The sequence below is a fragment of the Somniosus microcephalus genome, chromosome 16, assembly GCF_052327205.1.
Source record: "Somniosus microcephalus isolate GS21.2 chromosome 16, FLI_Smic_1.0, whole genome shotgun sequence".
Taxonomy (NCBI): Eukaryota; Metazoa; Chordata; class Chondrichthyes; order Squaliformes; family Somniosidae; genus Somniosus; species Somniosus microcephalus.
In genome coordinates this window covers 30,650,356-30,677,629 of record NC_141002.1, presented here as the reverse complement: position 1 = coordinate 30,677,629, position 27,274 = coordinate 30,650,356, and the positions used below count along the sequence as shown (strand labels likewise).

Here is a 27,274-nt window from a genome sequence, read left to right as displayed (position 1 = left end):
GCCCACCATTTTATTGAAATCACAGTGAAAAAAATGCATACAGTGCAGCAGGGTGAAAGTTTCACTTGCCCGACACTGAGAACTGTACGTTCTTCAAACCACTGTTTGAAAGGGACTGAATCCAACAGAAAAATTGGCTCCAAAACTGTTGGGAACACCAGTGGAGCAACGTTTAAGATGTTGGTGTGAAATTCTTTTCTCTGTAATCTAAATGAGCTAGCTCCTCCCATAAAATACCAATAGAAGCAGTTCGATATGGAAGCTTTTATACACTGGTATCCACGAGGTCATTTCAAGGTCTTTTTCAGATACGATCACACAAAACTCTTGCCTCTGAGCTGGTTATGCAAAGAGAGAAGATTATTTCCCTGAGATACAACAGAGCACTACTGCAGTATTTTTGGGGAGAAATATATTATTCTAAATGCCAACGGGTGTCTGAAGATACAAACAAAACATGTATCGGGGAAATGTCACAAAATAAAAATAAAGATGCAGTTCTAAACTTCAAGTCGATAACTCACGTTAAGTCACGTTAAGTCTGCTGGGTGCTCATGGCTGAGTAATTATGGTGTGGGGGAGGGGGGGGAAACTTAATTATCTGTCCTGAACTCTGTTGAGGCCTGTGTAAGTAATACGCTCCTCTTAATTTCAGCTTTATGGAGCACACAGCTTGCTTTCCACTCATGTACAGCAAATGTAATCAGGCTCGCGCATGCTGGTACTGATTCCTCCTTTTGTTTTGTGCCTTACAAGACAATTAATGGATCGTTTTAAACCATGAGACAACGCAGAAAGCATGCAATCAAAATGGTGATCTAGGACTCTCAAAACCTCCATCACAAGCTGCACAGTTCCTTAGCATTCACTCAACATTGTTCAAACAATTTCACTCGCACTAATATTAGCCTCTACTCAGTGTGAAATTCTTTCATCACACAACAAAGTCCAAGTTGTAAACTCGACCTTTAGTTCTGCGCTCACAATCCGAGTCAAACAATGTGCTTACATCTACAGCACCAACTGGGAAACATAGAAGATAGGAGCAGGAGTCGGCCATTCGGCCCCTCGAGCCTGCTCCGCCATTCAATGAGATCATGGCTGATCATCCAAATTCAGTACCCTGTCCCTGCCTTCTCCCCATATCCCTTCATCCCTTTAGCCTCAAGAAATATATCCAACTCTTTCTTGAATATATTTAATGAACTGGCCTCCACCGCCCTCTGTGGCAGAGAATTCCACAGGTTCACCACTCTCTGGGTGAAGAAATTCCTCCTCATTTCAGTCCAATTGGCTTACCCCTTATCCTTAGACTATGACCCCTGGTTCTGGACTCCCCAGCCATCAGAAACATCCTTCCTGCATCTAGTCTGTCCAGGCCTGAAAGAATTTTATAGGTTTCAATGAGATCCCCTCAATCTTCTAAACTCCAGTGAGTATAAGCCCAATCGACACAATCTCTCCTCATACGTCATTCCTGCCATCCCAGGTATCAGCCTGGTGAATCTTCGCTGCACTCCTTCCATGGCAAGAACGTCCTTCCTCAGGTAAGGCGACCAAAACTGCACACAATACTCAAGGTGCAGTCTCACCAAGGCCCTGTACAACTGTAGCAAGACATCCTTGTTCCTGTACTCGAACCCTCTTGCTACGAAGGCCAACATACCATTTGCCTTCTTAACTGCCTGCTGCACCTGCATGCTTACCTTCAGCGACTGGTGCACAAGAACACCCAGATCTCTTTGCAGTTCCCCTTCTCCCAATCTATTGCCATTCAAATAATAATCTGCCTTCCTGTTTGTGCCACCAAAGTGGATAACCTCACATTTATCCACATTATAGTGCATTTGCCATGTTTCTGCCCAATCACCCAACCTGTCCAAATCATACTGGAGTTTCACGACATCCTCCTCACAGCTTACCCTCCCACCCAGCTTTGTGTCGTCTGCAAATTTGGAGATATTACATCCAATTCCCTGGTCCAGATCATTAATATATATTGTGAACAGCTGGGGTCCTAGGAACGATCCTTGCGGTACCCCACTAGTCACTGCCTGCCACTCAGAAAACGACCCGTTTATTCCAACTCTTTGCTTTCTGTTCGCCAACCAGTTCTCTATCCAAGTCAATACCTTGCCCCCAATCCCATGTGCCTTAATTTTGCACGCTAATCTCTTATGTGGGACCTTATCGAAAGCCTTCTGAAAGTCCAAATACACCACATCCACTGGTTCTCCCTTATCTATTTTACCAGTTACATCCTCAAAAAATTCCAGTAGATTAGTCAAGCATGATTTACCTTTTGTAAATCCATGTTGACTTTGTCCAATCCTGTCACTGCTTTCCAAGTGCTCTGCTATTACGTCTTTTATAATAGACTCTAGCATTTTCCCCACTACCGATGTCAGGCTTACCGGTCTATAATTCCCCGCTTTTTCTCTACCACCTTTTTTGAATAGTGGGGTAACATTAGCTACCCTCCAATCCATGGGTATTGTTCCGGAGTCTATCGAGTTCTGGAAGATGACCAGCAATGCATCTACTATTTCTGGGGCCACTTCCTTAAGTACCCTGGGATGTAGATTATCAGGCCCTGGGGATTTATCGGCCTTCAGTCCCATCAATTTTCCTAACACCATTTTCCTACAAATACTGATTTCTTTCAGTTCCACCCTTTCATCAGACCCTATGTTCCCCGGCATCTCTGGGAGGTTATTTGTGTCCTCCTTTGTGAAGACAGAACCAAAGTATGAATTTAGTTGGTCTGCCATTTCTTTGTTCCCCATTATAAATTCCCCTGATTCTGACTGCAAGGGACCTACGCTTGACTTCACCAATCTTTTTCTCTTCCCATATCTATAAAAGCTTTTACAGTCAGTTTTTATGTTCCCTGTAGACTTACTCTCATATTCTATTTTCCCTTTCTTAATTAATCCCTTTGTCCTCCTTTGTTGAATCCTAAACTGCTCCCAATCCTCAGGATTATTGCTTTTTCTGGCCAATTTATATGTCGTCTCCTTGGATCTTATGCTATCCCTAATTTCCCTCGTTAGCCATGGTTGAGTCACCTTTTTTGTTTTATTTTTATGCCAAACTGGGATGAACAAATTCTGTAGCTCATCCATTCGGTCTTTGAATGTTTGCCATTGCCTATCCACCGTCAACCCTTTGAGTGCCATTCCCCAATCAATCCTACCCAGCTCGCTCCTCAGACCATCGTAGTTTCCTTTATATAAATTGAGGACCCTTGTCTCTGAGTCAACTACTTCATTCTCCATCTTAATGAAGAATTCGATCATATTATGATCGCTCCGACCCAAGGGGCCTCGTACAACAAGATTGCTAATTAATCCTTTCTCGTTACATAATACCCAGTCTAAGATGGCCTGATTTCTGGTTGGTTCCTCGACATATTGGTCCAAGAAACCATCCCGTAAACACTCCAGGAATTCCTCCTCCACAGTATTGTTACTAATTTGGTTGGCCCAATCTATATGTAGATTAAAGTCACCCATGATGACTGCTGTGCCCTTATTGCACGCTTCTTTAATTTCCCTTTTCATGCCATCCCCAACCTCCGCCTCACTGTTGGGAGGTCTATATACCACTCCCACTAATGTTTTTTTCCCTTTAGTATTTCTTAATTCTACCCATACAGATTCCACATCATCAGAGCCAATATCCTTCATTACAATTGTATTAATCCCGCCTTTAACCAGTAATGCTACCCCACCTCCCTTTCCTTTTTGCCTATCTTTCCTGAATATCGAATACCCCTGGATGTTGAGTTCCCAGTCTTGGCCATCCTTGAGCCACGTTTCCGTAATCCCAACCAAATCATATTCGTTTACCACTATTTGCGCAGCCAATTCGTCCACCTTATTACAAATGCTCCTCGCATTAAGACACAAAGCCTTCAGGCTTGTTTTTTTAACGCTCTTAGACCTATTAGAATTATTATTTACTGTGGCCACATTTGATTTAAACCGTTGATTTCTCTGACTGCCACTTTTGTTTTTCTCCTTCCTATCTTTTGCTTTTATCCCTGTTTCCCTTTCCTCTGTCTCCCTGCTCAGGTTCCCAACCCCCTGCCATTTTAGTTTAAACCCCCCCGAACAGTGCTAGCAAACCTCCCCGCAAGGATATTTGTCCCGCTCTGGTTCAGGTGCAACCCGTCCGACTTGCACAAGTCCCACCTTCCCCAGAAGCAGGCCCAGTGATCAAGGAAACTAAAGCCCTCCCTCCTGCACCAACTCTTTAGCCACGCATTCATCTACTCTATCCTCCTATTCCTATACTCACTAGCACGTGGCACCGGGAGTAATCCAGAGATTACAACCTTTGAGGTCCTACTCTTTAATCTGCTACCTAGCTCCCTAAATTCTTGCTGCAGGACCTCATCCCTCTTCCTACCCATGTCATTGGTCCCAATGTGAACCACGACCTCTGCCTGTTCACCCTCCCCCTTCAGAATGCCCTACAGCCGTTCAGTGACATCCTTGACCCTGGCACCAGGGAGGCAATAAACCATCCTGGAGTCATGTCTACGGCCACAGAAACGCCTATCTGTTCCCCTTACGATAGAATCCCCTACCACGATTGCTCTCCCACTCTTTTTCCTCCCTTCCTGAGCAGCAGAAGCACCCCTGGTGCCAGGAAGTTGGCTGCTGCTGCCTTCCTCTGGTAAGTCATCCCCCTCAACAGTATCCAAATCGGTATACCTGTTTGAGAGGGGAATGGCCACAGGAGTCCCCTGCACTACCTGCCTGCCTCTACTGCTCTGCCTGATGGTCACCCATTTCCCATCTGCCTGTGCGGCCCTTACCTGCGGTGTGACCACCTCACTAAACGTGTTATCCACGACCCTCTCAGCATCGTGAATGCTCCAAAGCCCATCCATCCGCAGCTCCAGCGCCACAATGCGGTCTGCTAGTAGCTGCAGCTGGATGCATTTCTGGCACACATGGTCGTCAGGGACACAAGCAGCGTCCCTGAATTCCCACATAGAGCAAGAGGAGCATAACACGGGGCTGGGCTGTCCTGACATGACTTACCCTTTAATTAATTTAAATTAATTCACTATCACCAATTAAAGATAAACTCTAAGGCGCTTGTATGGTTTACCAACAGTCCCCGCTACACCAGAAAAGACCTTAGCAACTATAAACCACAGAGTTAAAGTTTAAAAAAGAGAAATACTCACCAACCAATCACTTACCTGCTCCCTGGTGACGTCACACTCGGATTACTTTTTACCTCTCTCCCTGCTGCTGAGTTGGTCGGGCCTCGCTGCTCCCTGGAACTGGTCGGGCCTCGCTGCTCGCGCCGGTTTTTATACCGCGCTCCTCGCCTCACTGCTCCCCGGAACTGGTCGGGCCTCGGTGCTCGCGCCGGTTTTTATACCGGGCTCCTCCTCGCCCACTGCTCCCTGGAACTGGTCGGGCCTCGCGCCGGTTTTTATACCAGGCTCCTCCTCACCTCACTGCTCCCTGGAACTGGTCGGGCCTCGGTGCTCGCGCCGGTTTTTATACCGGGCTCCTCCTCGCCTCACTGCTCCTCTCAAACTTGTCATCTTTTCTCCAGTGAAAACAAGTTTAATTGGAACATAGGAACAGGTGGAGGCCATTGAGCCCCTTGAGCCTGTTCCTTCCACCATTCAATGAGATCATGGCTGATCTGTGACCTAACTCCATATACCCGCCTTTGCCCCATATCCCTTAATACCTTTTGGTTAACAAAAAAATTTCAATCACAGATTTAAAATTAACAATTGATCTAGGCATCAATTGCCATTTGCAGAAGATATTTCCAAACTTCTACCACCCTTTGTGTGTAGAAGTGTTTCCTAATTTCACTCCTGAAAGGTCTGGATCTAATTTTTAGACTATCCCTCCTAGTCCTAGAATCCTCAACCAGTGGATCTACCCTATCTGTTACTCTTAATAGCTTGAAAACTCCTTAACCTTCTAAATTCCAGGGACTACAACCCTAATTTGTGCAATCGCTCCTCATAATTTAACCCTTGGAGTCCGGGTATTATTCTGGTAAACCTACGCTGCACTCCCTCCAAGGCCAATATATCTTTCCTAAGGTGTGGTGCCTAGAACTACTCACAGTACTCCAGGCATGGTCTAACCAGGGTTTTGAAGAGCTGCAGCATAACTTCTACCCCCTTGCACTCTAGTCCTATAGATTTGGTTGGGATTACAGAAACGTGGCTCAAGGATGGCCAAGACTGGGAACTCAACATCCAGGGGTATTCGATATTCAGGAAAGATAGGTGATGCGCTATCAATTACTCATAAAAGACTGAGAGTTAAGAGAGTAACTAAAGGCTTTTATTAACAAAAGAATGAAGGTCTGCCTCGAGTGGTCGACCGGTCCAGAAATACAAAGGGCTGGGGAGCAGTCACCTTTATACTAGGACTTGTGGGAGGAGTCAGCCGAGGCATGTCCAGGCATGTACACAGTGGAATACAAACAGTGGTTTACCACATTCACCCCTTGTTTAAAATTGAGTCCGGCGGGGTGAAGTGTATTAAAAGTTAGTGTATTGGAGTCTCTCCGGAGGTCTTGTCTGCCGCTGTGATCGGCGTGGCGACAGCAGGGGTAGTGGAGCTTCCGGCGTCGAGTCCTGCGTGGGCTGTGGCACAGGCGTGTCGTCCTCGTAGATGTCGAGCGGGTCGCGGGGCCCAGGCCTGCCGTCTGCTGGGGCTGGATATCGGATCGTGGGGCGGGGTGGTAGTGAGTAGTGGGTTACTGCGGCCCCCGAGGGTGCAAGGTCTCTTATGGAGACTGTGTCCTCCCGCCCGTCCGGGTATGCAATGTAAGCATACTGGGGGTTGGCGTGGAGGAGGTCGACCCTCTCGACCAGGGGGTCCGTTTTATGGGTCCTCACGTGCCTTCTCAGTAGGACCGGCCCTGGGGACGTCAGCCATGGCGGCAGCGATGTCCCCGATGTGGACTTCCTTGCGAAGACAAACATTTTCTCATGAGGGGTGGCATTAGTGGCAGTGCAGAGCAGTGACCGAATAGAGTGGAGCGCATCGGGGAGCACATCCTGCCAGCGGGAGGTTGGAAGGCCCCTAGACTTTAAGGCTAGCAGGGCGGCCTTCCAAACTGTCGCATTTTCTCTTTCCACCTGTCCGTTCCCCCGGGGGTTGTAACTGGTGGTCCTGCTTGTGGCAATACCCCTAGTTAGCAGGTACTGACGGAGTTCGTTGCTCATAAACGATGAGCCCCGGTCGCTATGGATATAGCTGGGGAAACCGAACAGGGTGAAGAGGTCGTTCAGACATTTAATGACCGTGGCACTGGTCATGTCCGGGCAGGGGATGGCGAACGGGAAACGGGAGTACTCATCAATAATATTGAGGAAGTACACATTGCGGTCGGAGGAGGGGAGAGGCCCTTTAAAATCAACGCTCAGGCGCTCGAAGGGGTGAGTGGCTTTTATCAGGTGGGCCCTGTCTGGTCTATAAAAGTGCGGTTTGCACTCAGCGCAGACTTGGCAGTTCCTGGTCATGGTCCTGACCTCCTCAATAGAGTAAGGCAGGTTGCGGGCCTTGATGAAGTGGAAGAACCTGGTGACCCCCGGGTGGCAGAGGTCATTGTGGAGGGCCCGCAGTCTATCGATCTGCGCGCTGGCGCAGGTGCCACGCGATAGCGCATCCGGGGGTTCATTGAGCTTCCCGGGCCGGTACAAGATCTCGTAATTGTAGGTGGAAAGTTCGATTCTCCACCTCAAGATCTTGTCATTTTTGATTTTGCCCCTCTGCTTGTTGTTAAACATGAAAGCAACTGAACGTTGGTCAATGAGCAGGGTAAATCGTTTTCCGGCCAGGTAGTGCCTCCAATGACACACAGCCTCCACAATCGCCTGGGCCTCCTTCTCAACAGCGGAGTGTCTGGTCTCCGGGCCTTGGAGGGTTCGTGAAAAGAAGGCCACGGGTCTCCCCGCCTGATTGAGGGTAGCGGCCAGGGCAAAGTCGGACGCGTCGCTTTCCACCTGGAAGGGGATGGATTCGTCCACTGCGTGCATGGTGGCTTTGGCAATGTCTTCCTTGATACGGTGGAAGGCTAAGCGGGCCTCTGCCGTCAAGGGAAAAGAGGTGGACTTGATCAGCGGATGGGCCTTGTCCGCATAGTAGGGGACCCACTGGGCATAATAGGAGAAAAACCCTAGGCACCTCTTCAGGGCCTTGAGGCAGTGGGAGTTCCATAAGGGGACGCATCCGGTCGGGGTCGGGGCCGATGACTCCATGTTCCACAACACAGCCAAGGATGGCGAGGCGGTTTGTGCGGAATATGCACTTCTCCTTGTTATATGTCAGGTTCAGGAGTTGGGCGGTGCGGAGGAATTTTTCGAGGTTTGCGTCATGGTCCTGCAAGTCACGGCCGCAGATGGTCACATTGTCCAGATATGGGAAAGTGGCCTGCAATGCATTTTGATCTACCATCCGGTCCATCTCCCTTTGGAAGACGGAGACCCCGTTGGTGACGCCAAAGGGAACCCTAAGGAAGTGGTAGAGGCGGCTGTTTGCCTCAAAGGCAGTATACTGGCGGTTCTCAGGGCAGATAGGGAGCTGGTGGTACGCTGATTTCAGGTCAATGGTCGAGAAGACGCGGTACTGCGCGATCTGGTTGACCATATCAGCTATGCGGGGGAGTGGGTAGGCGTCCAGCAGGGTGTAGCGATTTATTGTCTGGCTGTAGTCGATGACCAGGCGCTGCTTCTCGCCGGTCTTAACGACCACAACCTGGGCTCGCCAGGGGCTGGTGCTGCCCTCAATAATCCCTTCCTTCAGGAGCCGCTCCACTTCGGTTTTAATGAAAACCCTGTCCCCGGCACTGTATCACCTGCTCTTTGTGGCGATGGGCTTACAGTCGGGGGTGAGGTTAGCAAACAGTGGGGGGGGGGGGGGTGACTCTGAGTGTGGAGAGGTTGCACCTGGTGCGCGGCGGGCAATTTGGGAGCTGCTGGCTGCGGACTGTGAGTGGGGGTAGGGGTCCACCATACGCCATCGTAACACTTTTAAGGTGGCACTGAAAATCTAACCCCAGCAGGACGGCAGCACAGAGGTCGGGCAGGACCAGAAGTTTAAAATGATCGTACACGGTCCCGTCTACTACGAGTGTCACCACGCAGTAGCCGCCGATGTCCGCCGACTGGGACTCGGAGGCCATAGAAATCCGCTGGTGCGCAGGCAGGACTGGGAGAGAGCAACGCCGCACCGTGTCGGGGTGGATGAAGCTCTCCGTGCTCCCAGAGTCAAAAAGGCAGATTGTATCGTGGCCATTTACCTTAATGTCCATTGTGGAACTGGCCAGCTGGTGCGGTCTCGCTTGGTCCAGTGTAACGGATGCCAGCGTAGGGGTCGGTGTGTCGCTGCGGGTATCAGATGAGGCGGTGTTGGGGGCCTGCTGCGTTCCGGCTGTCGTCCAAGATGGCGGCGTCCATGATCCCCATGTGGCTGGAGGCGTCCAAAATGGCTGCTGTACCGGTGGTTCGCACATGGCCGGGGAGGCCCAAGATGGCGGCCCGCATGGCCCACACGCGGCGCTGCTGGGGTTCGGGGTGGCTTTGGCCCTGCAGACGTTAGCGTAGTGTCCCTTCTTCCCGCAGCCCGAGCAGATCGCGTTTTTCGCCGGGCAGCGCGCTCTGGGGTGTTTTGCCTGGCCACAGAAGTAGCATTTCTGGCCTTGGGGCACTGCTGTCTGGCCTTGGGACACTGCTGCGGTAGTTGGGCCGTTGCTGGGATGTGGCTGGGGTGGCACGGCGCTATGAGGCGGTCCTACCGTGTCCCAGGCTGTCATTCCCCGCGGCGTCCACGGTGCAGAGGAGTAGGCATCCATGCCCCGGTAGGCTGCATCCAATGATAGTGCGAATTCAGAGGCCTTGTTGAGGTCGAGGTCACTCTGCTCCAACAGTCGCTGTCAGGTGTAATTGGAGCTGTGGCCCGCTACAAAAGCGTCCTGGATAAGTTCCTCTGTGTACACGGCGGCCTTTACATCCTTACAACCACAGGCCCGGCCAAGCACAGACAGTGCCTGAAGGTATTCCACGGTCGATTCCCCAGGTTGTTGTTTACGACTCCCCAGAAGGTGTCTGGCGTACACTTCGTTCACTGGGCGCGTGCACTGGTCCTTGAGGAGCTTGATAGCGTCCGCGTACGAGGTCGCGTCTTGGATGACCGAGTACACTCGGTGGTTCACTTTGGAGTTCAGGACATCCAGTTTGTCCTCGTCCGATTTGATTGCTGCGGAGGCGGTCAGGAATTTTTCGAAACACTTAAGCCAGTGAGTAAACTTGGTGGATGAGTCCGCCTCCCGATGGTCTAAGTCCAGGCATGCTGGTGTGAGGATCTTCTCCATTATAAATATTTTGTTAATAAAATTGATGCGCTATCAATTACTCATAAAAGACTGAGAGTTAAGAGAGTAACTAAAGGCTTTTATTAACAAAAGAATGAAGGTCTGCCTCGAGTGGTCGACCGGTCCAGAAATACAAAGGGCTGGGGAGCAGTCACCTTTATACTAGGACTTGTGGGAGGAGTCAGCCGAGGCATGTACACAGTGGAATACAAACAGTGGTTTACCACAATAGGCAAAAAGGAAAGGGAGCTGGGGTAGCATTACTGGTTAAAGAAGGGATTAATACAATTGTAATGAAGGATATTAGCTCTGATGATGTGGAATCTGCATGGGTAGAATTGAGAAATACTAAGGGGAAAAAAACATTAGTGGGAGTGGTATATAGACCTCCCAACAGTAAGGCGGAGGTTGGGGATGGCATTAAAAGGGAAATTAAAGAAGCGTGCAATAAGGGCACAGCAGTCATCATGGGTTACTTTAATCTACATATAAATTGGGCCAACCAAATTAGTAACAATACTGTGGAGGAGGAATTCCTGGAGTGTTTACAGGATGGTTTCCTGGACCAATATGTCGAGGAACCAACCAGAGATCAGGCCATCTTAGACTGGGTATTATGCAATGAGAAAGGATTAATTAGCAATCTTGTTGTACGAGGCCCCTTGGGTTGGAGCGATCATAATATGATCAAATTCTTCATTAAGATGGAGAATGAAGTAGTTGACTCAGACAAGGGTCCTCAATTTAAATAGAGGAAACTACGATGGTCTGAGGAGCGAGTTGGGTAGGATTGAGTGGGGAATGGCGCTCAAAGGGTTGACAGTGGATAGGCAATGGCAAACATTCAAAGACCGAATGGATGAGCTACAGAATTTGTTCATCCCAGTTTGGCGTAAAAATAAAACAAAAAAGGTGACTCAACCGTGGCTAACAAGGGAAATTAGGGATAGCATAAGATCCAAGGAGAGGACATATAAATTGGCTAGAAAAAGCAATAATCCTGAGGATTGGGAGCAGTTTAGGAGTCAACAAAGGAGGACAAAGGGATTAATTAAGAAAGGGAAAATAGAATATGAGAGTAAGCTAGCAGGGAACATAAAAACTGACTGTAAAAGCTTTTATAGATATATGAAGAGAAAAAGATTAGTGAAGTCAAGCGTAGGTCCCTTACAGTCAGAATCAGGGGAATTTATAATGGGAAACAAGGAAATGGCAGACCAACTAAATGCATACTTTGGTTCTGTCTTCACAAAGGAGGACACAAATAACCTCCCAGAGATGCCGGGGAACATAGGGTCTGATGAAAGTGAGGAACTGAAAGAAATCAGTATTTGTAGGAAAATGGTGTTAGGAAAATTGATGGGACTGAAGGCCGATAAATCCCCAGGGCCTGATGGTCTACATCCCAGGGTACTTAAGGAAGTGGCCCTAGAGATAGTAGATGCATTACTGATCATCTTCCAGAACTCGATAGACTCTGGAACGGTACCCATGGATTGGAGGGTAGCTAATGTTACCCCACTATTCAAAAAAGGTGGTAGAGAAAAAGCAGGGAATTATAGACCGGTAAGCCTGACATCGGTAGTGGGGAAAATGCTAGAGTCTATTATAAAAGATGTAATAGCAGAGCACTTGGAAAGCAGTGACAGGATCTGACAAAGTCAACATGGATTTACAAAAGGTAAATCATGCTTGACTAATCTACTGGAATTTTTTGAGGATGTAACTGGTAAAATAGATAAGGGAGAACCAGTGGATGTGGTGTATTTGGACTTTCAGAAGGCTTTCGATAAGGTCCCGCATAAGAGATTAGCGTGCAAAATTAAGGCACATGGGATTGGGGGCAAGGTATTGACTTGGATAGAGAACTGGCTGTCGGACAGAAAGCAAAGAGTAGGAATAAACGGGTCGTTTTCCGAGTGGCAGGCAGTGACTAGTGGGGTACCGCAAGGATCGTTCCTCGGACCCCAGCTGTTCACAATATATATTAATGATCTGGACGAGGGAATTGGATGTAATATCTCCAAATTTGCAGATGACACAAAGCTGGGCGGGAGGGTAAGCTGCGAGGAGGATGTCGGGAAACTCCAGTACGATTTGGACAGGTTGGGTGATTGGGCAGAAACATGGCAAATGCACTATAATGTGGATAAATGTGAGGTTATCCACTTTGGTGGCAAAAACAGGAAGGCAGATTATTATTTGAATGGCAATAGATTGGGAGAAGGGGAAGTGCAAAGAGACCTGGGTGTTCTTGTGCACCAGTCGCTGAAGGTAAGCATGCAGGTGCAGCAGGCGGTTAAGAAGGCAAATGGTATGTTAGCTTTCGTAGCAAGAGGGTTCGAGTACAGGAACAAGGATGTCTTGCTACAGTTGTACAGGGCCTTGGTGAGACTGCACCTTGAGTATTGTGTGCAGTTTTGGTCACCATACCTGAGGAAGGACGTTCTTGCCATGGAGGGAGTGCAGCGAAGATTCACCAGGCTGATACCTGGGATGGCAGGAATGACGTATGAGGAGAGATTGTGTCGATTGGGCTTATACTCACTGGAGTTTAGAAGATTGAGAGGGGATCTCATCGAAACCTATAAAATTCTGTCAGGTCTGGACAGACTAGATGCAGGAAGGATGTTTCTGATGGCCGGGGAGTCCAGAACCAGGGGTCATAGTCTAAGGATAAGGGGTAAGCCATTTAGGACTGAAATGAGGAGGAATTTCTTCACCCAGAGAGTGGTGAACCTGTGGAATTCTCTGCCACAGAGGGCGGTGGAGGCCAGTTCATTAAATATATTCAAGAAAGAGTTGGATATGTTTCTTGAGGCTGAAGGGACCAAGGGATATGGGAAAAAGGCAGGGACAGGGTAGAATTTGGATGATCAGCCATGATCACATTGAATGGTGGAGCAGGCTCGAAGGGCCGAATGGCCTACTCCTGCTCCAATCTTCTATGTTTCTATATAAAGGCCAGCATCCCATTAGCCTTTTTGATTATTTTCTGTATCTGTTCATGACATTTTAATGATCTATGTACCTGGACCCCCCCTAGTCTCTTTGGACTTCCACTGTTTTTAGCTTTATCATCATTTAGAAAGTACCCCGTTCTATCCTTTTTAGGTCCAAAATGGATGACCTTGTGGCGGAGCCACCAAAGGACTCAGAGCGGTTGTACATAATTCCTTTAACAGCAATGTAGTTACTGTCTGTGCCTGTACCTTTAATTACACTGTTTGACTGTACAATGTCTAGTTACCTTTACAGCGCCGTTTCAACGTGATGATGTCATGCCGTTAGTCACGTGATGCCCCAAATTGCGGGAAGAACGTCATGACGTCAGTCTTCTGACCAGGGGATCAGTCCTCGTGGAGCCCTCAAGGAGAACAGACCTGTAGTTGATGTATTCCAGCAGTTTCCAGTTAAAACCTGTTTTGTCCCATTAAAGTTCATTGTTTTAATTGCCTGAGTCGAACTTCGTCTTTTTGATAGGAACCTCCGTTCCTGCAACCTCACATTTTCTTACATTGAAATCCATTTGCTCCAGTTGTGCCCATTCACTTAATCTATCGATACCCATTTGTAATTTTATGTTGTCATCTACACTGCCTACAATACCACCTATCTTTGTGTCATCGGCAAATTTGGATATGTGGCTTTCTATGCCATCATTTAAGTCGTTAATAAATACTGTGAATAGTTGAGGCCCCAACACAGATTGCTGTTCTTACAGACAATCTTTAGCTTTGCAAGGAAAATACAGATTGAAGGCACCTGACGGGAACAGCATTTAATTTCACCCAGGCGTCTGTAGCCAGGACAAGATGAGAACACATTCAGGTGCAGGCTACAGAGCAAAATTCTCTTTTGACTCTAACACTACCACCCTTAGCCTCAGGCACTGGGAAGTGGCACAGTGGAATGGTTGGAAAACAGCACGTGTGTAGAGTGTGATGTTACTTGTTAATACTTAGTGTCACATCCATCACAGTATTTACACTGAGTGCACGGTAGGTATGGAGGTGCGTCATGCTTCCAGCATTCTTTCAGGACTTACCTTGTCCAACCTCATGTGGTTATTAAATTTTTTCCGGCACTGTGCTGCAGTACATGGGATGGTCGAGGTGACACTCAGTGCCAGAGCCATCTCCCTCCATAGTGTCCACACCACCCTCTTCTGGGACTTCTGAAGAGCCCGTCTCTCCTTGCCCTTATCTTTGCCTACAGAGCGTCCTTCTGCCTACAGAATGTCCTTCTAAGTGTGTGAGACTCTTAGCAGATGTTCCCAGTGTTGTCCCTACTTCTGCCATATCAAAGTTTCTGGCCCTTTAAGCGGCTGCAGTGCTGCATTTCTCTCCAGCGGCAGGAAGTCAAGGAAGACCACTAAAATCCCACCATGTATATCAAATAACCCCCACCCCACCGTCCTAGGAGAATGTGGTATATGGGTGGACAGGAAAAGACCCTCTGATCCATCCAGCACAGTTGCTTTGCGCATCACAATACACACATTCCCTATCCCACCCGAAAACCACGCGATCTCCTGGGAGAAGCGGAAAAAACAGATTAAAACCCAGGCCAATTAGAGGAAAAAAATCTGGAAAATTCCTCTCCGACCACTTTAAGCGATCAAAACTAGTCCAGAAGATCACTCTGGCCCTGATTAATGTTATCTAGTACCAACCTCTTGTATGAGGTGATCTCCGTCCCAGCCAGGAATAGGTCCGGCAGACACAAAGCAGCACCTGTTTGTTGCGCTCTGTATTTGGAAAGCACTATACTTGGTGGGTTCCTACAACCCCCTTGTTAAGATATCAGGAATCATAGAATCAAACAACACAGAAGGAGGCCACTCGACCCATCGTGTCTGTGCCGGCTCTTTGAAAGAACAATCCAATTAGTCGCACTTAATGTTCCCTTTAAGCTGCGTGGTGCTCCCGGGGTCCTGCGCAGCCGGTCAGCCGGCTTTTAAATTGAAAAAACGCGTATGCGCAGACTTTTGAATGGGCCGCGTAGCCCCAAAGAAATTAGCGGAACATTGGTCCCATTCCCCCGCTCTTTCCCCATAGTCCTGCAATTTTTTCCTTTTCAAGTAGATGTCCAATACAGGAATCAGAGTTAAAATCTGGCCCCTTCATTTCTGTCCCTGGGACAAGATTCACTGAGGGACAACATATGGAAAGGGTTAAAACAAGGGACAACTTCAAAGAATTGTTGCAAAAATGTCAGTGTATTTTGTAACAGTCTGAAAGACAGAAATCTTACATTGAACTCATAGGACTTCAGAGAGTCTGAAACTACGGCTTTCAACCTCTTATACATCTCTGGCCAGCAGAAACTCTGGACAAAGTATTCAGGACCTTGACAAATGGTAAAACTGACACCTGGGCATGTGCCTTTACAAACGACTTATTTGCACTTTTAAACTTAGTTCAGCTGATAGCCTGCAACCTGCTCTCAACATACAGTATAAAACCACTCCAGCAACAGCCAATGTACCATATGGTCCAGATCGACCGTGGCTCAGTGGGTAGCACTCTCGCTTCTCACTCAGAAGGACGTGGGTTCAAGTCCCACTTCAGAGACTTGAGCACAAAATCTAGGCCGACACTCCAGTCCAGCACTGAGGGAGTGTTGTACTGTCGGATGTGCCGTCTTTCGGATGATACGTTAAATCAAGGCCCCGTCTGCCCTCTCAGGTAGACATAAAAGATCCAGTGGCACTATTTCGAAGAGCAGGGGAATTCTCCCTGGTGTACTGGCCAATATTTATCCCTCAACATCACTAAAAACAGATTATCTGGTCATTATCTCATTGCTGTCTGCGGGAGCTTGCTGTGCGCAGATTGGCTACTGCGTTTCCTACATTCCAACAGTGACTACACTTCAAAAGTATTTCATTGACTGTAATGCTTTTTGAGATGGCCTGAGGTTGTGAAAGGTGCTATATAAATCTAAGTCTTTCTTTATTTGATTGCAGGGCCACACAAACAGGAATCACTTTACCAAGGTGTGCAGGAGGAAGTCATGGTATAGCATAGAGAGAGCACGGAAACTCCTGGGAGGAAGAATTTCTCTCCTTGCCAGTAAGTTGACAATGGCAGTCTACTAGGCATCTGCATTCACACCACAGACACAAAAAAAACCTGCATTGCTTCGAGAAATCTTATACTTTGCCCATTTACTTGTAACAGTAGAATGTGGGAGTGCGCCGGCACTTCTTAACTGAAACCCCAGTAAAGAAATGCAGGAATCTAGCTAATGTCATAGTTATAGATTTTTCTTTCCTCTGAAGACTCAAGTGCTAACTTGATTTGATTTAGAAATCATTACAAATGTCACTAGAATTTTTCCAGTTCCACTGTATGTGAAGCAGGCTAGTTGTTTGTGTTCTTTTCACAACCAGCTCACTTATTACCTGTGGCAGCAAGTCCAGTAATAGTTCAGAACTGGAACTCACCCAATAATTTTTGACGACAGGGTCTTTTTTTCTTAACCCCTCTCTTTTTTTCTCCACTCCTGAAGGTGTTACCTCCTCGCTGGGGTACAGTTTCATTAGGGCCAATTACCCTCCGGGACCTCAGCCAAGTGGTCGTTCCTCGTGTCGAGAGCATGTGTCTGCAGGCTATTAGGCTGCAGAGACCATCGTCCGATCCTATCCTCAACGAACATGTAAACAGATGCACTTTCCAGCTGGACAGCGGATACAAGCAGAGATTCTGGGGCAGTTTTTCTGTTCCGTAACCCAGGGATATGGAGGTCAGTTGTAGCACTTCTAGTGTCATCTGGCTGAGATAGAAACATAGAAAAAAAGGAGCAGGAGTAGGCCATTCGGCCCTTCGAGCCTGCTCCGCTATTCAGTATGATCATGGCTGATCCTCTGTCTCAATACCATATTCCCGCTCTCTCCCCACACCCCTTGATGCCTTTTATAGAACCATGATGTCTTTTACAGAAAGGGCATCAAGGGGTATGTGAAGAGAAGGGTCATCGACCTGAAATGTTAACCCTGTTTCTCTCTTCACAGATGCTGCCTGACCTGCTGAGTATTTCCAGCATTTTCTGCCTTTATTTAGCCCCTTTCACCACCTCAAGACGTCCCAAAGCGCTTTACAGCCAATGAAACCACTATTTCTATATTACAACAGTGACTACACTTCAAAAGTACTTTATTAGCTGTAAAGCGCTTGGGAACGTCCTGACCTCGTGAACGGCGCCGTATAAATGCAAATTCTCTCTTTCCTTCTTCACGGTTTAATCTTACCCAGTTGAACCATCGAGTGAACCCTGAAATCATGGTCTGTTTCTCTTGTCACAATAACACAAACCTTCATTCCTCCTCATTTTTTTAACCTAAAATAAATCACTATTAAAGAAGACAGTAAGTGCAGGATTAAGTATTTTATATGTAATTTACTTACTTACTCCCTTCACCGCCACCCCCCCCCCCACCCCCATACGTTGCACATCGCTGCTTTGTCTTGCACTCTGACCTAAGCCCATGAATTCTGAGTTAAGCAGTTCTTTCAGACAGACAGTTCGAATCAGCTGAAGTGAAGTAAATGGGCTACAAGGACATCAGGCAGGGGGAGACATTGCAGAATGTATCTGCTAACTAGCGCTGTTTTCTGCATAATTGTCACTAATAAATCCAATAAGGAATTCAGGAGAAACCTCTTTACTCAGAGAGTGGTTAGAATGTGGAACTTGCTACCGCATGGAGTGGTTGAGGTGAATAGCATAGCTGCATTTAAAGGGAAGCTAGATAAGTATTAGAGGGAGATAGGAATAGAAGGATATGTTGATAGGATGAGGTGAAGTAATGTGGGAGGCGGCTCGTGCGAAGCATAACCAGCACAGACCAGTTGGGCCGAATGGTCTGTCTCTGTGCTGTAAATTCTATGTAACTGCTGTTTACAAATTGATTGGCAGTGATCTTTTTTGTAACAGGTCCCCACTGCATTTAGTTGTGAACACAGTAAAGCACTGGGCAAGCAACCAACTCCAGTAAAAAAGAAATCATGGCATGTATTGGTTTGTAAACAGACCAAATGGCCTAAATAGATGAACGTCAGATGCTCTTCAATAAGATCCTCTCATCAACGTCACCTCATCAATGTCACTTCATCAACCCCTCCCTCTTTGAGATGTTGATCTTGTAGGTTTCACAGGGGGGAAGTTATAAAATTACAACAAACGTATAAGGGCTTTCACTGACAATACTTGCCCCAGCCAGTTACCATTCCTCGTTTAACTTTAAGAAGAAAACACAGTTGAGGGCGGGCACTGTATCAGAAATCACCAGATAGGGATGATGAAGTAGTCCATCCAACCCAAACCCAGGTCATCCAGCCAACCTAAACCCAGGTCATCCATCCAACCTAAACCCAGGTCATCCATCCAACCCAAACCCAGGTCATCTATCCAACCCAAACCCAGGTCATCCATCCAACCCAAACCCAGGTCATCCATCCAACCCAAACCCAGGTCATCCATCCAACCCAAACCCAGGTCATCCATCCAACCCAAACCCAGGTCATCCATCCAACCCAAACCCAGGTCATCCATCCAACCCAAACCCAGGTCATCCATCCAGACCATCCCGGGTCATCCATCCAGACCATCCCGGGTCATCCATCCAGACCATCCCGGGTCATCCATCCAGCCCAACCCGGGACATCCATCCAACCCAACCCGGGACATCCATCCAACCCAAACCCAGGTCATCCATCCAACCCATCCCGGGTCATCCATCCAACCCATCCCGGGTCATCCATCCAACCCATCCCAGGTCATCCATCCAGACCATCCCGGGTCATCCATCCAGCCCATCCATCCAACCCATCCCGGGTCATCCATCCAACCCATTCCGGGTCATCCATCCAACCCATCCCGGGTCATCCATCCAACCCATCCCGGGTCATCCATTCAACCCATCCCGGGTCATCCATCCAACCCATCCCGGGTCATCCATCCAACCCATCCCGGGTCATCCATCCAACCCATCCCGGGTCATCCATCCAGACCATCCCGGGTCATCCATCCAGACCATCCCGGGTCATCCATCCAGACCATTCTGGGTCATCCATCCAGCCCCTCTCCCAGGTCATCCGTGCAGCCCCTCTCCCAGGTCATCCGTCCAGCCCCTCTCCCAGGTCATCCGTCCAGCCCCTCTCCCAGGTCATCCGTCCAGCCCCTCTCCCAGGTCATCCGTCCAGCCCCTCTCCCAGGTCATCCGTCCAGCCCCTCTCCCAGGTCATCCGTCCAGCCCCTCTCCCAGGTCATCCGTCCAGACCATCCCAGGTCATCCGTCCAGACCATCCCAGGTCATCCGTCCAGACCATCCCAGGTCATCCGTCCAGACCATCCCAAGTCATCCGTCCAGACCATCCCAGGTCATCCGTCCAGACCATCCCAGGTCATCCAATCAGCCCATCTGAGGACACCCATCCAGTTCCAAAGCTCCACATCAATGAGCAGGACACAGTGGCTTCTTGCTCAGAGTAACCTGCCCACTGGTTTCTGCTACCAGCCATACCATCGTGGGCTAAGTGCCGACTGGAGGCTATGCATTTCTCCACAGGGAGGGAGGATAAATAAATCTGAAGAGTCTCCCCCTGACTGCTCCTGTGCGTCTTCTTGTGGCTAAACAGTGACATAGTTAAATGGCTGGAAGGAAGTATCTGCCTAACTCAGCTGGAGATAGTGAGACGTGGGGAAACCACAGAGGACCAGAGGAGAGGAAAATACTTTTAAATTCAAAATAATTTAAGCAACAGCAAAACATTTACAGAAGATAATCAGCAGTTGGTCTGTCCCATAGCAAATGATAAAAAGCTGGTCTTGCCCAGTGTGGCTGCAGAAATCATCCAAAATGTACAACCTACACAATTTTACACTTATTTTCAGCTATCATCTCCCCTGCAAAATCCAGATACAAATTAGACTGTAAAGCAGCACAAAAAAAAATCAAATCACTTCTTATTCAACTCAGCGTATTTTCCATTTTAGAAACTCTATATGGATTTGAGAATCACAATATTTGCAGGAGCGACTTAGCAGTATTCTGCTGAGTATTACTGGTTTTGATGGGGAAAAAAATAACTGAGTAAGGAATGCAACTTTAAACTCCTATAACCGGGGGCCCCTGATTCCACAGCCCCACCAGCAGGACAAAGACATCAAGTCACTGTGCAAATAAAGGGAAGCAGCAGCAAATGGTAACAGCGCAATTCTACAGCTGATCGCTGCCAAAGAGTTAGGTCACTGGTCTATTTGTGCAACGTGTTTATACATCACAACTGTTTAAATAAGAGTGAATCCTTTGATCACCTGATATACAGTATGAATAATGTATAAACTCGAGGGTCGAGGGGCTGAATGGTCTGCTCCTGTTCCTATTTTCCTATGTTCACATGTCCAGCATACGGAGGCATAGCACTGATTTCAGTCACTTATTTCCAAGGAGTCACTGGAACCAAACAGGTTAAGACACCATAGCAAAATACTGCAGATGCTGGAAATCTGAAATAACAACAGAAAATGCTGGAAACACTCAGCAAGTCAGGCAGCATCCGTGGCGAGAGAAAAAACACTCTCCACGGATGCTGCCTGACCTGCTGAGTGTTTCCAGCCTTTTCTGTTGTTATTTCAGGTTAAGACACCAGTCAAGAGCTCAGCAACCAATGAGAAGCACTGAACTGCGATAAGGAGTTATGTATAGCAAGGAGCCGAACCCTGACACCAGCACTGTACGCCTTTCTACATTAGTGCAAGCCTGTGAACGAAGGCAGGATGAAAATGCTCCCAAAGGTATACTAAACTAAAGCAACAACAAAATAAAAAAGCTACGAAATTGAGCATGGCTGCAGTAAAATTAAAAGCAGCGTACAGCCAGTTTGACATCACCACATTATTATTGACAAGGAAGGGAGCACCTCTCATTTCCAATGAGGCCTCAGATCAGTAATTAAATACAAGTGAATATTGGTAACAGCGCACTGGCTCTCGATGAGACAGTATCTAAACGGTAAGAGATTTTCCAACAAATGGGAGCACAGTATCTTTATGTAAATCTTGCCATGCTGACCTCCCATTTGGATTGCTTGGGTAATCTGCTGTCAACATGAATCAGAAGCAATGTAATCGCTCCAAGGCGCTGGATGGTGGAAGGGGAGTCACACCTGGAGTTACAACACCTGAATTTCAATCCACCTTTTCATTAGGCCAATGGACAATTGTCTGCAAGATACAGTGCTCTGGAACCCCGAGTGCAACAAGATTTACCTCAGCCCACCCCACCAACCCCATTGATAATTCACCCGAGAAAAACTCCATTTCTGTAGTTTGGATGTAAAGGTGCTTGCACATTTCGACTCAGTCACTCAATTTAAAATTCACTAATTCTCTCCCATTACCAGAAACAATTGAACATAAGCATCAGTTTTTAATCTGCTGGGGAAATTCATTAGCTCATTTCCTCTGTTTAAAGAACCCTCCGGAGATTTCTGAAGAGAACGTTACAATATTCTTCCCTGCCCCCGCCGCCAAGAAAAAAGGGCAATAACATACAAAATTCTTACAGGGCCTGACAGGGTAGATGCAGGGAGGATGTTTCCCTGGCTGGGGAGTCTAGAACCAGGGGTCACAGTCGCAGAATAAGGGGTCGGCCATTTAGGACCAAGATGTGGAGAAATGTCTTTGCACAGAGGGTGGTGAATCTTTGGAATTCTCTACCCCAGAGGCTCTGGAGGCTCAGTCATTGAGTATATTCAAGACACAGATCGATAGACTTTTGGATATTATGGGAACCAAGGGATATGGGGATAGTGCAGAAAAGTGGAGTTGAGGTAGAAGATCAGCCGTGATCTTATTGAATGGCAGAGCCGACTCGAAGGGCCAAATGGCTGAATCCAGCTCCTATTCCCTATGTTCTTAATCGTCAGGTCAAAAGTTACTTTGCTGCAATCCTTTCTGCTCTTAAACAGGTGGTCTAGTATTAAAAATAAACTCCGCAATATGACCGTCTTCAATCCTGCTGTTCTGAGCAGCCTTTATCCCAAATTATCTGGACTTTGTGATCACCAAGTTTGAAATTTCGAGCCACTGCCACGATTCAAATAACAGTGCCTGAACCGGAGTGGTTTTTGGTCTGAGCCCTGGGTCACGCACAGTAAGCGTTTGATTTTTGAGAAACCAACAATCCAAGACTGATAAAAAGACTAAAGAACTTTACCACAGCCTCAAATGTTCTCAAAATACTTCATAAAATAAATTAATCTTTGGAGTGTATGACTAGTATTATGCAGGCAACTGCAGACACTCTTCACCTGCAAAATCCCATAAACAGCAATAGAAGCGATCAGTTAATTTGTTTGTTTTGTGGTATTTGTTTGGGGAGGACTGCTAACCCAGACACTGAGAACTCCCTGCTTTTGTTTTTCAATAGTAACATGGGACCTTTAACATCCACATCTCACATGAAGGACAATACCTCCAACAATGCAGCACTCTCTCAGCACTGCAGTGAAGTGTCAGCCTAAGTTATGGTATGAGGCTCGAACCCCCAACCTTCTAACCCTTAATCTGATACTCTGAGCCATGAAGGACTGTCCAGCCAAGGTCAAACCACAAAAGATGCAAAACATTCCAGAGCACAAACATATTCCTAACATTACAATTGAAAAACAACCTGGATTTTGGCTGTACTGCAACTTTGAGGAGAGTGCCACATAATAGGCTTGCCAGCAAAATTGAAGCCCATGGAATAAAAGGGACAGTGGCAGCCTGGATACGAAGTTGGCTAAGTGACAGGAAAGAGAGAGTAGTGGTGAACGGTTGTTTTTCGGACTGGAGGAACCCCCAGGGTTCTAGGACCACTGCTTTTCTTGATATATAGTAATGACTTGGACGTGGGTGTACAGGGCACAATTTCAAAATTTGCAGATGACACAAAACTTGGAAATATAGTGAACAGTGAGGAGGAGAGTGATAGACTTCAGGAAGACAGACAGGCGGGTGAAATGGGCGGACACGTGGCAGATGAAATTTAACGCAGTAAAGTGTGAAGTGATGCATTTTGGTAGAAAGAATGAGGAGAGGACATATAAACTAAATGATACAATCCTAAAGGGGGTGCACGAACAGAGACCTGGGGGTATATGTGCATAAATTGCTGAAGGTGGCAGGGCAGGTTGAGTAAGCATTTAAAAAAGCTTACGTGAAATTGGGCTTCATAAATAGAGGTATAGAGTACAAAAGTGTGGAAATTATGATGAACCTGTATAAAACATTGGTTCAGCCCCAACTGGAATACTGTGTCCAATTCTGGGCACCACACTTTAGGAAGGATGTGAAGGCCTTAGTGAGGGTGCAGAAAAGATTTATGAGAATGATTCCAGGAATGAGGGACTTCAGTTACGTGGATAGACTGGAGAAGCTGGGGTTGTTCTCCTTGAAGCAGAGAAGATTGAGAGGAGATTTGATAGAGGTGTTCAAAATCATGAGGGGTCTGGACAGTGTAGATAGAGAGAAGCTGTTCCCATTGGCAGAAGGGTCGAGAACCGGTGGACATAGATTTAAGGTGATTGGTAAAAGAACCAAAGGCGACGTAAGAAATTTTTTTATTACACAGCGAGTGGTTAAGATCTGGAATGCACTACCTGAAAGGATGGTGGAGGCAGACTAAATCTTATCTTTCAAAAGGGAGTTGGATAAGTATCTGAAGGAAAAAACATTGCAGAGCTACGGGGAAAGGGCGGGGGAGTGGGACTAGCTGAGAGTTGGCACAGGCTCGACGGGCCGAATGGCCTTCTTCCGTGCTGTAACCATTCTATGATTCACTCACAGATACCAGAATGCGTTTTCAACAAGACCATTTAAAAATACATTTTTCAGCAACCAAATATTTTTTGTGAGGCACCAAAGATATGCATAGTTTCCATTTAGTGAAAGAAAATATTCTAATAACAATTCATGAATAGGTTTTTCAAGATAATAAATGACTTTAAAGAGGTTAAGGTCAGTGACATATTACTTTGTGTCTTAATGCGAGAAGCATTTGTAATAAGGTGGATGAATTGGCTGCGCAAATAGAGGTAAACGAATATGATTTGGTTGGGATTACGGAAACGTGGCTCAAGGATGGCCAAGACGCGGAACTCAACATCCAGGGGTATTCGATATTCAGGAAAGAGAGGCAAAAAGGAAAGGGAGGTGGGGTAGCATTGCTGGTTAAAGAAGGGATTAATACAATTGTAATGAAGGATATTAGCTCTGATGATATGGAATCTCTATGGGTAGAATTGAGAAATACTAAGGGGAAAAACACATTAGTGGGAGTGGTATATAGACCTCCAAACAGTAAGGCGGAGGTTGGGGATGGCATTAAAAGGGAAATTAAAGAAGCGTGCAATAAGGGCACAGCAGTCATCATGGGTGACTTTAATCTACATATAGATTGGGCCAACCAAATTAGTAACAATACTGTGGAGGAGGAATTCCTGGAGTGTTTACGGGATGGTTTCCTGGACCAATATGTCGAGGAACCAACCAGCGATCAGGCCATCTTAGACTGGGTATTATGTAACGAGAAAGGGGATTAATTAGCAATCTTGTTGTACGAGGCCCCTTGGGCCGGAGCGATCATAATATGATAGAATTCTTCATTAAGATGGAGAATGAAGTAGTTGACTCAGAGACAAGGGTCCTCAATTTAAATAAAGGAAACTACGATGGTCTGAGGAGCGAGTTGGGTAGGATTGATTGGGGAATGGCACTCAAAGGGTTGACGGCGGATAGGCAATGGCAAACATTCAAAGACCAAATGGATGAGCTACAGAAATTGTTCATCCCAGTTTGGCATAAAAATAAAACAAAAAAGGTGACTCAACCGTGGCTAACAAGGGAAATTAGGGATAGCATAAGATCCAAGGAGAGGACATATAAATTGGCTAGAAAAAGCAATAATCCTGAGGATTGGGAGCAGTTTAGGAGTCAACAAAGGAGGACAAAGGGATTAATTAAGAAAGGGAAAATAGAATATGAGAGTAAGGAGTAAGCTTGCAGGTAACATAAAAACTGACTGTAAAAGCTTTTATAGATATGTGAAGAGAAAAAGATTGGTGAAGTCAAGCGTAAGTCCCTTACAGTCAGAATCTGGGGAATTTATAATGGGAAACAAGGAAATGGCAGACCAACTAAATACATACTTTGGTTCTGTCTTCATAAAGGAGGACACAAATAACCTCCCAGAGATGCCGGGGAACATAGGGTCCAATGAGAGGGAGGAACTGAAAGAAATCAGTATTTGTAGGGAAATGGTGTTAGGAAAATTGATGGGACTGAAGGCCGATAAATCCCCAGGGCCTGATGGTCTACATCCCAAGGTACTTAAGGAACTGGCCCTAGAGATAGTAGATGCATTGCTGGTCATCTTCCAGAACTCGATAGACTCTGGAACAGTACCCATGGATTGGAGGGTAGCTAATGTTACCCCACTATTCAAAAAAGGTGGTAGAGAAAAAGCGGGGAATTATAGACCGGTAAGCCTGACATCGGTAGTGAGGAAAATGCTAGAGTCTATTATAAAAGATGTAACAGCAGAGCACTTGGAAAGCAGTGACAGGATCGGACAAAGTCAACATGGATTTACAAATCGTAAATCATGCTTGACTAATCTACTGGAATTTTTTGAGGATGTAACTGGTAAAATAGATAAGGGAGAACCAGTGGATGTGGTGTATTTGGACTTTCAGAAGGCTTTCGATAAGGTCCCGCATAAGAGGTTAGCGTGCAAAATCAAGGCACATGGGATTGGGGGCAAGGTATTGACTTGGATAGAGAACTGGTTGGTGGACAGAAAGCAAAGAGTTGGAATAAACGGGTTGTTTTCCGAGTGGCAGGCAGTGACTAGTGGGGTACCGCAAGGATCGGTCCTAGGATCCCAGCTGTTCACAATATATATTAATGATCTGGACGAGGGAATTGGATGTAATATCTCCAAATTTGCAGATGACACAAAGCTGGGTGGGAGGGTAAGCTGTGAGGAGGATGTCGTGAAACTCCAGTACGATTTGGACAGGTTGGGTGATTGGGCAGAAACATGGCAAATGCACTATAATGTGGATAAATGTGAGGTTATCCACTTTGGTGGCAAAAACAGGATGGCAGATTATTATTTGAATGGCAATAGATTGGGAGAAGGGGAAGTGCAAAGAGACCTGGGTGTTATTGTGCACCAGTCGCTGAAGGTAAGAATGCAGGTGCAGCAGGCGGTTAAGAAGGCAAATGGTATGTTGGCCTTCGTAGCAAGAGGGTTCGAGTACAAGAACAACGATGTCTTGCTGCAGTTGTACAGGGCCTTGGTGAGCCCGCACCTTTGAGTATTGTGTACAGTTTTGTTCACCTTACCTGAGGAAGGACGTTCTTGCCATGGAGGGAGTGCAGCGAAGATTCACCAGGCTGATACCTGGGATGGCAGGAATGACGTATGAGGAGAGATTGTGTCGATTGGGCTTATACTCACTGGAGTTTAGAAGATTGAGAGGGGATCTCATCGAAACCTATAAAATTCTGTCAGGTCTGGGCAGACTAGATGCAGAAAGGATGTTTCTGATGGCCGGGGAGTCCAGAACCAGGGGTCATAGTCTAAGGATAAGGGGTAAGCCATTTAGGACTGAAATGAGGAGGAATTTCTTCACCCAGAGAGTGGTGAACCTGTGGAATTCTCTGCCACAGAGGGCGGTGGAGGCCATTTCATTAAATATATTCAAGAAATAGTTGGATATATTTCTTGAGGCTAAAGGGATCAAGGGATATGGGGAGAAGGCAGGGACAGGGTACTGAATTTGGATGATCAGCCATGATCTAATTGAATGGCGGAGCAGGCTCGAAGGGCCGAATGGCCGAC

The 27,274-nt window shown here is 46.9% G+C and overlaps 1 protein-coding gene across 2 annotated transcripts in view; it reads right to left on the bottom strand.

Annotated features, from left to right (window-relative positions):
* Positions 1–27,274, bottom strand: part of pot1 (protection of telomeres 1 homolog) — a 457,382-nt gene that overhangs the window by 384,458 nt on the left and 45,650 nt on the right. For both annotated transcript variants that reach the window (XM_086008747.1, XM_086008748.1), the window contains one exon: positions 13,625–13,794. The gene's annotated coding sequence lies outside the window, so the exon portion shown is untranslated. The remainder of the gene's footprint in view (positions 1–13,624; positions 13,795–27,274) is intronic.